The following is a 14,679-nucleotide window of genomic DNA, read 5'->3' on the forward strand; positions in this document are numbered from 1 at the left end:
AGGACATATAGTTATGACAGTACAGACTATTCCCCTTGCCAAATTAGCGACCATCAAAAGAAATTTTATCTGGATTAAATCCCACAAAAATGAGCAAATTATATTAATCAGATTGTAAAGGTCAATTAATAACCATAATACAATAGATAAAGCACATAATTATATGAACTGTAATACAAGTCAATAAAGTTTTATTGTACTTAACAGAATTGGGTAAATTATTATATTGTCCTAGATTTTTGTATCAAAAGTAAATTTAAAGTAACTGGACCACTGTATAAAAATGTTTAACGAATACTTATTCAGTGCCTACTATCTGTAAGTCAACCCTTACACAGAATTTCTTTGTTCGATCGTGGCCCTGTTAATTTGAAGGTGGACCACGTTTTATCCCAAAACATCCCAATGAGTTTTATCACAAAAACTCATTTATCCCCTTATGTACACTTAACTTTCATTAGGACTCTGGCTACCACAAAATGCCTGACTGCATTTCAGTAGAAAAAGAGGTGCTACATTACAGACACTTTTGTGTGGCATCCTCTGGTCTCACCTCTTCCCACTACCCAAACCACATTGAACTATCCAAGCTGCCCTGAATATGCCACACTCTTTAACACCATCATAACTTGTGCACAGGCTGTTTTTTCCACCACCTGCAACCACCATTGCCCTCCCAAGCACATACTGAAACACATACACACACTTAGCTGCTTTTCAAATCTTCAACACGTGCTTCAGGGCTAGATTCAAATATCATGCTGCCCTATGAAGCCTTAATGTTTCCCCACAGTTAAGTCAGGCCACTATTCAGACCATTTTTAACAAATATGTATAAAATAACTTCCTTATAGCATCTAACAAACTGAACAATAATTTATCTATTTATGCATTTGTTTTCCATTAGACTGTAAGTTTCTCAAGACAGTCTGCATTTTATTCTCCTTTATATTCTCAGGTTTCAGCACAACAACTGGAATTTAATGGCTGCATAATAAATGATGGATAAAGAATGAGTAAATGAATGAATGAATTCAGTGAATGAAAAGATGGGGGAAGAATTACCCTTCCTGGCCTGCCGCTACCTACCCAAGGAACCTAAGAGCAATAAACCTTCTGAATCCAATTTCTTCCTGTTAAATAAGAGAGTTGGATTGGATCATCTAAAGATCTCTCCAATAGTAACAATAAAAAAGAAATAACATTTTTTGAGCTCCTTCTAAATGTGAGACACCGGCTCAGTGCTTCACACGCACATTAACACTAATCTTTATGACACCTGTACAAAGTGGGTACTATTTATTCCTGTTTTGCAGATAAGAAAATTCAGAGTTAAAGTAACTTATGGCTCCACACATTGTGAGGGTAAATTTAGGACTTGTGCCCAGGTCTGTCTGGTTCCAAAGCCCATACTGTTCCCTAAGACACTAGTAATAGAGGATGTTGGCAACTTGCAGGCATACTGTAAGTGTTAAGATTATCCACTCTTGTGTGCAAGTGGAGGATTATCTATCCACTTTTGTACATAGATTCCATGTCATCGAAGAATGGTGATAATTCGGCCATTCTGTTCTGGGCTACTAAGCACATATACCACACTAGTTATTACTGAAATCCACTTCAGACCCTGGCAATCAACTCCTACCTAGATCAAACTGAAGGTCACAAGTTATCTCAATTCCCAGTAGATAAAACCTCTACTAAAATGTGTTGATGTAAAACCTCACTAAAATATTGATGTCCTCGAAGAAGGTGGAGGGATAGCTGTTTAGAATTTCTTTGTAGCAGAGAGAAAAGGTTCATTGCCAAACCCAAGGCCTAGCGAGTTTCTGAATAACAAGATTTTGCGATATATATATATATATATATATATATATATATATATATATATGTATGTCATTACTTAGGGTGGGTCGTTCTCTGCTTATTGGAATGAAAACAAAAACAAAAGATATATACCTTAAGATCAGGAAATATGACTTTTTCATACCCTGTTATCAGCATACTATGAGTTCAATGCATAATTAGATATTTACATATCTTCCTCTACTCACAAGGGGGTTACCTCCTGATAAGCCCATCGTAAATTGAAAATATCTTTAGTTGAAAATTCAGGGGCACCCGGATGTCTCAGTCAGTTAAATGTCAGACTCTTGACCTCATCTCAGGTCTCGATTTCAGGGTCATGCATTCAAGCCCCGTATTGGGCTCTGCACTGGGCATGAAGCCTGCTTTTTTTAAAAAAAAAAAAAAAAAAAAAAAAGAAGAAGAAAGAAAGAAAATGCATTTAATACACCTAACCTACTGAACATCATAGTTTAGCCTATCTTAAACACGCTCAGAACACTTGTATTAGCCTACAGTTGGGCAAAATCATCTAACACAAAGCCTGCTTTATAACAACTGTTGAATATCGCGTATATTCTATTGAATACTGTACTGAGAGCAAAAAACAGAAGGTCTGTACTGGTACAGAGTGGTTATAAGTGTGTCAGTTGTTTATCCTCATGATCGCATGGCTGCCTGGGAGTTGTGGCTGGTTGCCACTGCCTGGTATAATATAATTGTTTTATATATATATATATATATATATATATATATATATATGAATAATGTTAGCCTCAGAAAAGATAAAAATTCAAACTTCGAAGTACAGTTTCTACCTTTTTTTTAACATTTATTTATTTTTGAAAGAGAGAGAGGGAGAGACAGAGAGCATGAGTGGGGGAGGGTAGAGAGAGCGGGAGAAACAGAATCAGAAGCAGGCTCCAGGCTCTGAGCTGTCAGCAACTTCTACATAAGGTTCCATATACTCAACACAGGGCTCGAAGTCATGAACCGCGATATCATGACCTGAGCCGAAGTCAGATGCTTCCCCGACTGAGCCACCCAAGAGCCCTGCCAAAGTACAGTTTCTACTGAATGCATACTACTTTTGTGCCATCATAAAGACAAAAAGTCAGAAGTCGAATCGTTGTTAGTTGGGGACTATCTGTATACCTAGTCGTACGTTTTGCTCTTTACGTTCATGAGCTTTTTCCCTCCATCTCCTTAAAACATGGAAACTATCTGTTCAGTGTACTTTTTCATTTGTTTTCGCAATTACATGGGGTGGAAATTTTTGGAAAAATAAATACCAAGATCTCAGAAATTATCTCTGGGAATTGGGATTATAGGAAACTTTCACTCTTTATATTACTCATTTTGGCATTATTCAAATTTCCTATAAAGATCATGCATCGGTTTTGCAATTTGAAAAGGCATATATATAATCACAGTCTTTAACAATGAGTTTAAAAAAGTGTATCATATACATCTGATGAAAAAGAATACACACGATAAATCAGAAAGTTCAGGTTTACTTTGCCTCTAGATGACTTGGGAACTCTTAGCATTAGAAGATAATGCAGATGTGCAGAGTATTATCTAATATCTGGCCTTGAATGGGTATCTAGGGATTGACAACATCTCAAAGGATGCCATGTAGTATTGAGTCATAAAATGCCTTTAATTTAAAATCACCTCCGAAGTATACTCCAACATTTGGCACAGGGAATACTACGAGCCCATGAGGGAAATGTTCTAATCCTTCAGCATAAGGAGTCCAGGTCATGTTCTTCATTTAAGCCTGCATCACCTCTTAATCTTGACAACAAAATCCTCTCCAAAATTTTGGCAAGCGTATCAGGAATGATGCTGCCAAACAAGCATCATTACCGATCAGTCTGGTTTTCCCTCTGCTGAAACATGAAGCTATCTAACAAAAATTGCTTGATGCAAATCACAAACAGGTTTTCCACAAATTTGGCTCTTTGGTTTATGAGCAGAAGGAAGGAAAATTACCCGATAGTTACCTCTGTCTGCCCACCGACACTATCTATCAGATGTTGGCCAACTATGACCCGTGGGTCAAATCTGGCTGTTCCCTGTCCCATCTCTTAACTGTTTCTATGATCCACAAACTAAGAATAATTTTTACATTTCTGGATAAAAATCAGAAGAAGAACAATGTTTCATGACATGTGAAAATCACATATAATTCACATTTCTGTGTCCATAAATAAAATTTTATTGGAACACAGCCCACTGATTCATTGATGTATTGTTTATTGCTGCTTATATGCTACAACAGGGTTGAGTCATTCCAACAGTAACCATATGGCCCTCTGGAATGGTGGAATAATATCTCCCAAAAATTCACATCCACCCAGAACCTCAGAATGTGAACTTATTTGGAAATAGGGTCTTTATAGATGATATTAAGATGAGGTCATGTTGGGTTAGGGTAGGCCCTAGATTCAATGGCTAGTGTCCTTATAAAAACAGGAAGGTACACAGATACACAGAAGGAAGGAATTTATGTGGAGATAGAGGCTGAGATTGAAACGAGGCATCTACTAGTTCAGGAACACCAAGGATTGCCAGCAACCATCAGAGGCTTGAAAGGAGACATGGAATGGTTTCTTGTTCAGAGCCTCCAAAACTCTAAGAGAGTAAATATCTGTTGATATGAACCACCAAAAGAAACAAATTTCAGTTTTTTGTGGTATTTTATTATGGCAGCCTAGGAAACTAATAGATCTGCAAAATCTAAAGTATCTGGCCCCTTCCATAAAAATGTTGCTCTTTTTTTTTTAATTTTTAAAAATTTATTTATTTTGAGAGAGAGACAGAGAAAGCCAGAAGGAAAGGGGCAGAGAGAGAGAGAGGGAGAGAGAGAGAGAGAATCCCAAGCAGGCTCCATACTGTCAGTGCAGAGTCTGACATGGGGCTCAAGCCCACAAACTGAGATCATGACCTGAGGCCAAAAACCAAGAGCTGGACACTTAACCAACTGAGCCACCAAGGTGACCCTGTTGCTGACCCTTAATACAGAGAATTGTGCCCTGGAAAAAAACTCAACACAGGATGTTACCCTAGGCCGATTTAACCAGGGCAATACTGGGTCTGGAAAGGGCATAAAAGAATTAAAAGACCACAGGGCAGTTCTCACCACACAGGCTCATACTTAACTTACAGTTTTTTCTTAAACTCACAGAAGTAAAGAATACTACTTCTTTATTTTAGGTTGACCATACACTGTTATATCGCACTGCATGAGTTTCAACAACAGCACTTTGACTTAAAAGTTCATGAGAACCTCACCCTTCCATTTTCCGTGAGTGTAACAGGAAGTCAGTGTCTTAGTTATGTGGGGCCAATGGTCAAGAGCAGGCTGGGAGAGGTTATCTGACTCTCTCTAAGGAACGGTCCCCCTGTAACTACACCTGAATCTGGCTGAATACGAATGCCACCCCCCCATTTGAGTTTCTAGGAAGTGCTATTGAGATCACTACAGAGTCTCACAGCAGTACCTCAAACTCTTTAAACTCAGAGGCATTCAATAAATATGTGTTAATTGATTAATGAATATCCACTTCTATTCACTGGTAATATTTAAAGAAGACTCAGGGTTTTAGTACCTTCCATCATATTTGAGATCCTTGTAATCTCCAACTGGTGTTCTACTGGATATAAAAACACGGTAAGAGGGTAATGAAATGCTTCCTTCTCAATAATCACTTAATTTTTTTAAATTTTTTTTTTAACGTTTTTATTTATTTTTGGGACAGAGAGAGACAGAGCATGAACGGGGGAGGGGCAGAGAGAGAGGGAGACACAGAATCGGAAACAGGCTCCAGGCTTTGAGCCATCAGCCCAGAGCCCGACGCGGGGCTCGAACTCACGGACTGCGAGATCGTGACCTGGCTGAAGTCGGATGCTTAACCGACTGCGCCACCCAGGCGCCCCAATAATCACTTAATTTTTGTGTCACCCGAATTTATCTGGCTCAAGACTAGATTTGTATCTTGGCTTACCTATTCAAATAAAGGATGAAACACACCTAGTGAGAAGAAGATGAAATGTCACGTGTAATTATAACACAAACACAAAAAACACACATGATGCCGGCCACGGAAGATCGGGAACTCTGTGCCCAGGATACCAAACAACTCAAAAAATACTCACATTTCAGTTATGCACCAAATTATAATTTGCCTTGCATGACAGGGAACTTCTAAGACTTTGCTGATTCTTACACCAACCACCACGATTCTCCAAGTGGAGCTGAAGGTTCAAACTTGGTTTGATGAACCCCTTGCTTCTTGGCTAAGAAAACACCAAAATTGCCAACCAGGCAAGCTACATGATGCAAAGCTCCCTTCCAAATCTTCTTTAGTAAGGAAGATATGGGTCAGCCAAAAAAGCATCAATTCCCCAGTAAAAAGCTGGTACATGGATATCCTGAGACAGCCATTCCCAGCCCATCTGCGCACCAGATCCCCAGTACTCTCACTTAAGGTGTAGTTGCTACCTGAAAGAGTGGAGGCTTACCTGACTGAGCTTACGGGTTCGTGTGCACAGCCACGAGAACAAGGGACAGAGATACTGAAGTTTACGTGTAATTATTTTAAATGTTTTCATCTTTAAAATAAGAACATTTCATTTTTTAAAACAATACGCATTGGGGGCACCTGGGTGATTCAGTCAGTTAAGCATCTTACTCTTGACTTGGGCTTGGGTCATGGTCTCACAGTCCAAGAGTTCAAGCCCCAAGTTGGGCTCTGTGCTGTGTCAGCAAGGAGCCTGCTTGGCATTCTCTCCCTCTCTCTTTGCCCCCACCACACTCATGCTCTCTCTCAAAAGAAATACATAAGTTTTAAAAAATTGTTTTAAATATGTTTTCTGTCAAGAGGAACCGGATGAAGGACAACAAAACAAAGTACAAGAACCATACTTAATGTACTGGATTACCTTCTGTGCCACATCTTCCCAGGATCCATTGCACCAGAGAGGAGCCACAGACTTCAACAGTAGGATCTAAGAAGTTCTATGAGACTCCTGTGAACAAGGACATAAGGATTTTATTAAAATACAAGGCTTATCCACATTCTGCCATTCACTTGTGGGAGGCTCCACCTGGCTTCTGAACACCCAAGAGGTGTCATGGAAGGTTCATAACTCGCTCATTACTGAGGTAGGAGCAACCCCTGAAAACAAGGATGTCAGATTCCTCATCCTCACGTACTGCTTCCATATGGCACCTAGACTTTCTCAAGCATTTTGATGACTATCTCCACAAGTGCTGGAAATTCAGATACCTCCTGAAGCAAGACAAACCACGTCCTCTCTATTTTATGTTGTGACCTTTACTTCTTCAACTGGCCTCCATTCTATGCAACCCGGCTCCCCTCATCTTTGGTCCTTTCAGTCTGTGCCTTTCCTAACTTTTTGGGGTTCAGAACGGGCCACGTTTTTATCATCTACTAAATCTACTTTTGACTGGATCAACATTTAAATGGGCTATTCTACGCATTTCATTTTTTTAAATTTTTACGTTTGATGTGATCTAACAGGCATCAGTGGCATCTTACCTGAGGCACTGTACTTAAAAATAGAGAAAAATGATAGAGAGGCAGTTAAATCTTTCAGAGTTCTTCTCTTTCCAATATGGAATTAGCATAAATATCTGCTTACTTGAAAGAAAGTGTCTAAAGACCTTTGCATAATTGAGGGACACAATGCATCAGGCATCCCTCCTGACTAGCCACCTGTAGAAATTGTTAGGATACATCACTAAGCCAGAATCTATCCATGTTACTGATCTTACTTTTTTTTTTAATTTTGTTTAACATTTATTCATTTTTTGAGAGACAGAGAGAGACACAGCGTGAGTGGGGAGGGGCAGAGAGAGAGGGGGATACAGAATCTGATGCAGGCTCCAGGCTCTGAGTTGTCAGCACAGAGCCTGACGCGTGGCCCAAACTCATGGATGACGAGATCATGACCTGAGCCGAAGTCAGACGCCCAACCGACTTAGCCACCCAGGCGCCCCTTACTGCCCTTACTTTAAGTTTTGATAAATAATGCTGATATCATATTTACTGAAATTTGCAGATTCCCCCTGACATTAAAGTACTTGATGATGGATTTACAGTGCCCTGATAATTGCTAAAACTACCATCAGTTTGTCAAGTGTTGACAGTGATCAAACAACTCTGCTTTGCAACCATACTAAATAAAAGACAAATGTTAAGCTTAATTATAATTATAATGCTTTTCAATTTTATGAACGGAATGATGTCGTATAGCTTTACTTGTAGGTGAAGTTTGAAATTAGTGTTTAAAAAGATTTGTTGAGGTTTCACTTATGGGAAGCCTTAAAAAAGTTTTTTTTTTTTTTAATGGGAATGCAAGCTGGTGCAGCCACTCTGGAAAACAGTAATGGAGGTTTCTCAAAAAACTAAAAATAGAATTACCCTACGACCCAGCAAATGCACTACTAGGCATTTACCCACGAGATACAGGTATGCTGTTTGGAAGGGACACATGCACCCCATGTTTATAGCAGCACTATCAACAATAGCCAAAGTATGGAAAGAGCCCAAATGTCCATTGATGGATAAATGGATAAAGAAGATGTGGTATATATATATATATATATATATATATATATATATATATATACATACACACACACACAATGAAGTATTACTCGGCAACCAAAAAGAATGAAATCTTGCCATTTACAACTACGTGGATGGAACTGGAGGGTATTATGCTAAGTGAAATTAGTCAGTCAGAGAAAGACAAAAATCATATGACTTCACTCATATGAGGACTTTAAGAGACGAAACAGATGAACATAAGGGAAGGGAAACAAAAATAATACAAAAATGGGGAGGGGGACAAAACAGAAGAGACTCATAAATATGGAGAACAAACTGAGGGTTACTGGAGGGGTTGTGGGAGGGGGGATGGGCTAAATGGGTAAGGGGCACCAAGAAATCTACTCCTGAAATCATTGTTTCATTATATGCTAACTAATTTGGATGTATTTAAAAAAAAAAAAGACATCAGTGTGGATAATAAGCTAATACGTAAGTATGAATATCGTGTATCTAATTTAAAAATAAACAGGATATACAAAACTGAAAAAAATTTTTTTTAATATTTATTTATTTTTGAGAGAGAGACAGACTGTGAGTGAGGGAGGGGTAGAGAGAGAGGGAGGCACAGAATCTTAAGCAGGCTCCAGGCTCTGTGCCTTCAGCAGAGAGCCCAATGCGGGGCTTGAACCCACAAACCAGACCTGAGCTGAAGTTGGATGCTTAACCAACGGAGCCACCCAGGCGTCCCACTTATGGGAAGCCTTTAAAGAAACATTAGGTTAAAAATAAATCTTCTCAGGGGCAGCTCACCTTTCGGTTGACTCTTGATTTCAGCTCAGGTCACAATCTGACAGTTTGTGGGTTCGAGCCCCACGTCAGGCTGTGCGGGGACAGTGCAGAGCCTGCTTGGGATTCTCTCTCTCTCTCTGCCCCTCCCACTAGCTCTTTCTGTCTCTCAAAAACGAATAATCAATAAACATTAAAAAAATAAATCTCCTGAAATTCTATCAACACATATTACTCACTTTGAACATGAATTAAATTTGAGAAATTTTAACCTTATAAGAGTCTATTCTTCCAATTTCTTGTGATTCAGACTTATGGAATTATGTTATATTTCTTTCACTCAGATTCATTATTCAACTTGAAGTCACCTTTAAGAGACAGAGGCAGCGACAAGAGTGAGGGAGACTGTAGGAAGAAGCTGAATTTTTGGGGAGTGGGAACAATCAGAAGTCTTGGTTTCTGATCTTTATTCTGTTACTAACCAGTTAAATTTAGGCAAATCACCTACTATTTCTGGCCTTCGATCCTACAGTAACCCATTTACAAACAACAGGGACTATAATGTACAGCATGCTAGCTATAGTTAATAACGCGTTAAGAGACTAAATCTTAAACGGCCTCATCACACACACAAAAAATTTCATTACCATGTATGGTGACAGATGGTAACTAGACTTATTATGGTGATCATTTTGTAGTGTATACAAATATTGAATCATCATGTTGTACACATGAAACTAATATGTTATACCTCAGTAAAAAAAGAAATAGAAAATAAAACAATCGGAGAAAGATAAAACAATAGATTGTCTCAGAATAATTTGCACAACATATAATGAAGACATCTCTAACTCCATACCTAAGGATGTGAAGGAGACCTGAAAACAGAGACATGTGATGTTCCTGAAGGGTAAAGTCAATATTATAAAAAATGTCAATTTTACACAAATTGATTTTCAATTTGTATAACTTCACATAATCCCATCAACTATTTAGAGAGAAAATATTTCTGGAATTAAAAGGTTGTTCCCAAATTTCATTTGGAAGAATAAATGACTAAGAAAGTTGACTTTTTAAAACAAAAGAACAAATATCCCTACCAGATATCAAAATACATTACAAAGTTATACAAATTAAAAAAATAGGGGTGCCTGGGTGGTGCGGTCAGTTGAGCATCTGACTCTTGATGTCAGCTCAGGTCATGATCTCAAAGGTTCATGAGATCGAGCCCCACATCGGGCTTTGCAGTGACACTGTGGAGCCTGCTTGGGATTCTCTGTCTCCCTCTCTCTCTGTCCCTCCCCTGCCTCACACTACCTTTCAAAATAAGTTCCAATTGAATTAATAATCACAACATTTTTAAAAATATAACAAACACGAGAAAAATATATACGCAATTTTAAGGGAGCAAAGTCATTCCTAAATAAGACAGAAGACCCAGAAGCCATAAGGAAAACAACAGACAGAAACTAAACTTTTATGCACAACAAAAGGCCACACACTAAGTTAAAAGAGGTGACAGACTGGAAGAAAATAATCTGCAACATAGAACAGTAAGGAGGTGGGGCACCTGGGTGGCTCAGTGAGTTAACCATCCCATGCTTGATTTCAGCTCAGGCCATGATCTCCAGGGTTCGTGAGTTCGAGCCCTGTTATCAGGCTCTGCGCTCACAGTACGGAGTCTGCTTCGGATTCTCTCTCTGCCCTTCTCCCAACTGCATACATGTGCTCTCTCTATATATATCTAAAAATAAATAAACAGAAAGGGGGTAAATTGCTATAATATGTAAAGAGTATAAAGCTCCTTCAAAAATAAAAAGACAGTCTGATATAATTAGGTAAAAGAGTAAGAATGAGGAAAAGAAAAAAAATGATAAAAAATGTGAAACAATACTGATCTTACTAGTTATTTCCCATCAAATTACAAAACACCAAACAACCGATATTATACAGCTTTCACAAGGAAATGGGGAACCAGGTATTTTCATCACTGCTCACCTGACTATAAACAATCACGTTTTTGTAGGTCAATTCAGCAACATCATCAATATGCTATAGATTCTGATAACAAATCATAACCTTTGATGAAACAATATTACTTTGACAATCCATCCTGCAAAAATACCTACACATCTGGACAAATGTATATATGAGTATTAATAATATAATAGAGAAAAATTTAAAACAGCTTACATATTCATCCGTAGGAAGAATTACTGAATACATTTTAAAAGTTCTACATGAACTCTGAAACGTGATGTGGTGGCTAAGAAGAATGAGGTTTTTTCTTGGGCCGCCTGGGTGGCTCAGTTGGTTGAGCATCTACTCTTGATTTTGGCTCAGGTCATGATCCCGGGGTCATGGGATCTACCCCTAGGTGGGGCTCTGCACTGAGCACAGAGCCTGCGTAAGATTCTCTCTCTCTCTCTTTCTCTCCCCCTCCACCCACTCCCTTGCTCTCTCTCTCTTTAAAAAAAAAAAAAAATGAGGTTTTTCTATTTGTACTCTTAGGGGAATTCTTCAAGATACGAAGTTTTAAAAAGAAGCCACAAAATAGAATACAAAGACTATACAGAATAATTTCATTCACGGTACTTGTAAAACTCATGTACGTATCTGTGTGTGAGCATGAAAATGAACAGGAAAAAAAAGCTCAGAAAGATACAGCACGACCAGCTAACAGAAGGTAGAGGAATTTCTAAAAGAAGGAATAATGAAAGGGAATATTTATATTCTTTTGCTTGTTAAAAATTGTAGCAAGCAGGTATACCTTTTCTCATTAAAAATTTTTATGGATGTTATGCTAAGTGACATAAGTCATACAGAGAAAGACAGATACCATATGTTTTCACTCTTATGTGGATCCTGTGAAACTTAACAGAAGACCATGGGGGAGGGGAAGGGAGAAAAAAGTTAGAGAGGGAGGGAGCCAAACCGTAAGAGACTCTTAAAAACTGAGAATAAACTGAGGGTTGATGGGGGGTGGGAGGGAGGGGAGGGTGCGTGATGGGCATTGAAGAGGGCACCTGTTGGGATGAGCGCTGGGTGTTGTATGGAAACCAATTTGACAATAAATTTCATATTTAAAAAAATGTTTATGGAAAAATAGGAATTACCAAGTGTAGTATTTTTATTACCATAGCTCCCACCTTATGCAGAGCTACTTGGTCATATATTAAACCTGCAGTTACAAAGTCTAGAGTTTTCTTTTGTGACACATTCATTTCTTTTCCTTATTTTTCATATTTATGTGAATAGCTCTAGTTTTTATAAGGTTAAACTAATACAGAAGCTTAACTTCTAATACTGAAACATATAATACTGAGTACAGGCCTCACCTAAAAGGCTGTATTTCTTCCTAAAGGAAACAACAGCTCCAGAGGGCCACTACTGCTATGACACCTTCGGGACAGCCATGCTCTGGGCTGGACATCAACCCTGAATCACGTGACACTGGTGCCTCTGCAATACAGGGAACAAGATTTGAAACTGACATCCAATCTTCTACGAATTCCAAGGTTGTTGCTCTGTAAGGGAAAGGGAATGTTTAAACCCAGTTACCAGGCCTCTGAGATCACTTTTTGCTACGTATTTGCAGGGCACTCTAGGGAAAATTGCTTCACCTTCCCCGGCCTCGGTATCTCTCCCATCATTGAAATGATATCAACGCTGACCTCACAGAGCTTGGACCCAAAGCTAAGTGTATTTGATTCCAGAACTCTTAACTGCTCCACTAGACAGAGCCCTGCCTCCGGCCATATTCACACATTTCACATTTTGTAATCATGATGACAGTCATAATCACTCTGAGGATTACAATTGTTGAAAATTATCTCTTTATTTAATATTTTTTTTCTCAAGATTGGAAGAAAAAAACATGCAAAAATAAAATTTGCATAAGGATAACAAAATATTGCCCAAAGAAATCCAGGGTACAAATAAAGTTAACAGATTGCTGCTAACAAGATTTTTAATTGGCTCTCAGGGAAAAAAAAAAAAAAAAAAAAAAGGAGCGAGACAGAGAACCTGAAGAGAGCTCATTATTCTTTCTGGACTTCTATGAGGAGGGTGGGATTTAAAAAAGTCTAATGGTGGGGCGCCTGGGTGGCGCAGTCGGTTAAGCGGCCAACTTCAGCCAGGTCACGATCTCGCGGTCCGGGAGTTCGAGCCCCGCGTTAGGCTCTGGGCTGATGGCTCGGAGCCTGGAGCCTGTTTCCGATTCTGTGTCTCCCTCTCTCTGCCCCTCCCCCGTTCATGCTCTGTCTCTCTCTGTCTCAAAAATAAATAAATGTTAAAAAAAAAAAAATTTAAAAAAGTCTAATGGTGCATATTTTTCTAATTGTCCTTTACCCTGACTCTCTCTGCTGGCTTTCCCAACGAAGACCGGATGAGATGTCCAAGGAGAGAGGACAAAACAACCACTTATACTAAACAACTCTGGTTTGTAGGATATTTAAGGAGAAGCATAGATTAAGAAAAGATAGAAGGAAAGCAAAATGTGGGGATATGGCATTTGCTTAATCATGTAGAAGTCTACACATTAATTAAAATTGACATTAATTAAGAAATATAATCCCACTTGCTTCATGAGAGCCGTTGGCTGGCTGGAAGAAAAAGACAACTACTCACATGGAGTCGCCCATTCTACTACAGGCCTTCTAGGGCCTTCTGCAGTCTCCTGTCAGCTTCTCCCTTTGGGAATTCTGGGAACTCTCCCTTGGGAATTCTGCCCAAGGGAGAGGTTGAGAAATGGCGGGTTCACTGCAAATCCTTACTTTACAAATAAGTACTTAATAACTGTTCTGCTGATAGATGCTTTGATTATTTATTTTACTTCCACATCTATTCAGGGTTTGTTTTTTTTTTTTACCAAATCCCCTTTTTCCAAGATGAAAAGAAAACCCAGTATTTATTGAGAGCTTACTTACTAGGTGCCACCTCTGTTACATGCGTTACCTCAGAATATTCATTGTCTCTCCTATTTTTGTTCAAATCTCAACAGAAAACTTCTTACAAAGCACACCTTAAAACAACGATGATGATAATACATTATCTTAACAACTCTTTAAGAGAGGAATTTTGATCCACGTCTTACAAAGGAGGAAACCTGGGTTCAGGAAACTGAGTCAACTGTGGAAGGTCACAACATAGCTACCAACAGAACCTGAGATTGAACTCTTGTCCTCAAATCCTGTAGTCCTACTACACCACAGCTGTTTCATGCTGGGAGTGGTAAATTCTCTAAGGACAAGTAGTAATTTTAGAAACAGCCAAAGGCACGGTGAATAAACCTATATTTTGAAACTTAATTGAATACTGAAATGTTTAATGTACCTAGAAGGTGTTAGTGTTATTGAAGTCAGTGATCAAAGTGGGTGATAGAGTATAGTAATAAAAATCATCATCATATAGTATAATTATGAAGTATTAAGACAGAGTTAATTTCTCATGTGGCTTATAA

The 14,679-nt window shown here is 38.7% G+C and overlaps 1 long non-coding RNA gene across 4 annotated transcripts in view; it reads right to left on the reverse strand.

The window, feature by feature from the left end:
* Positions 1-14,679, reverse strand: part of LOC109499850 — a 68,031-nt gene that overhangs the window by 43,376 nt on the left and 9,976 nt on the right. For 2 of the 4 annotated variants that reach the window (XR_006598191.1, XR_006598192.1), the window contains exons 3-4: positions 12,557-12,680; positions 6,796-6,882 (exon numbers count right to left, since the gene is read on the reverse strand). This is a non-coding gene — a long non-coding RNA (uncharacterized LOC109499850). Of the gene's footprint in view, positions 1-6,630; positions 6,883-12,556; positions 12,681-14,679 lie in introns of those variants that run through there. The other 2 variants (XR_002742416.2, XR_002742415.2) reach the window with 2 other exon arrangements.

This window comes from Felis catus, chromosome B2 (assembly GCF_018350175.1).
Source record: "Felis catus isolate Fca126 chromosome B2, F.catus_Fca126_mat1.0, whole genome shotgun sequence".
Taxonomy (NCBI): domain Eukaryota; kingdom Metazoa; phylum Chordata; class Mammalia; order Carnivora; family Felidae; genus Felis; species Felis catus.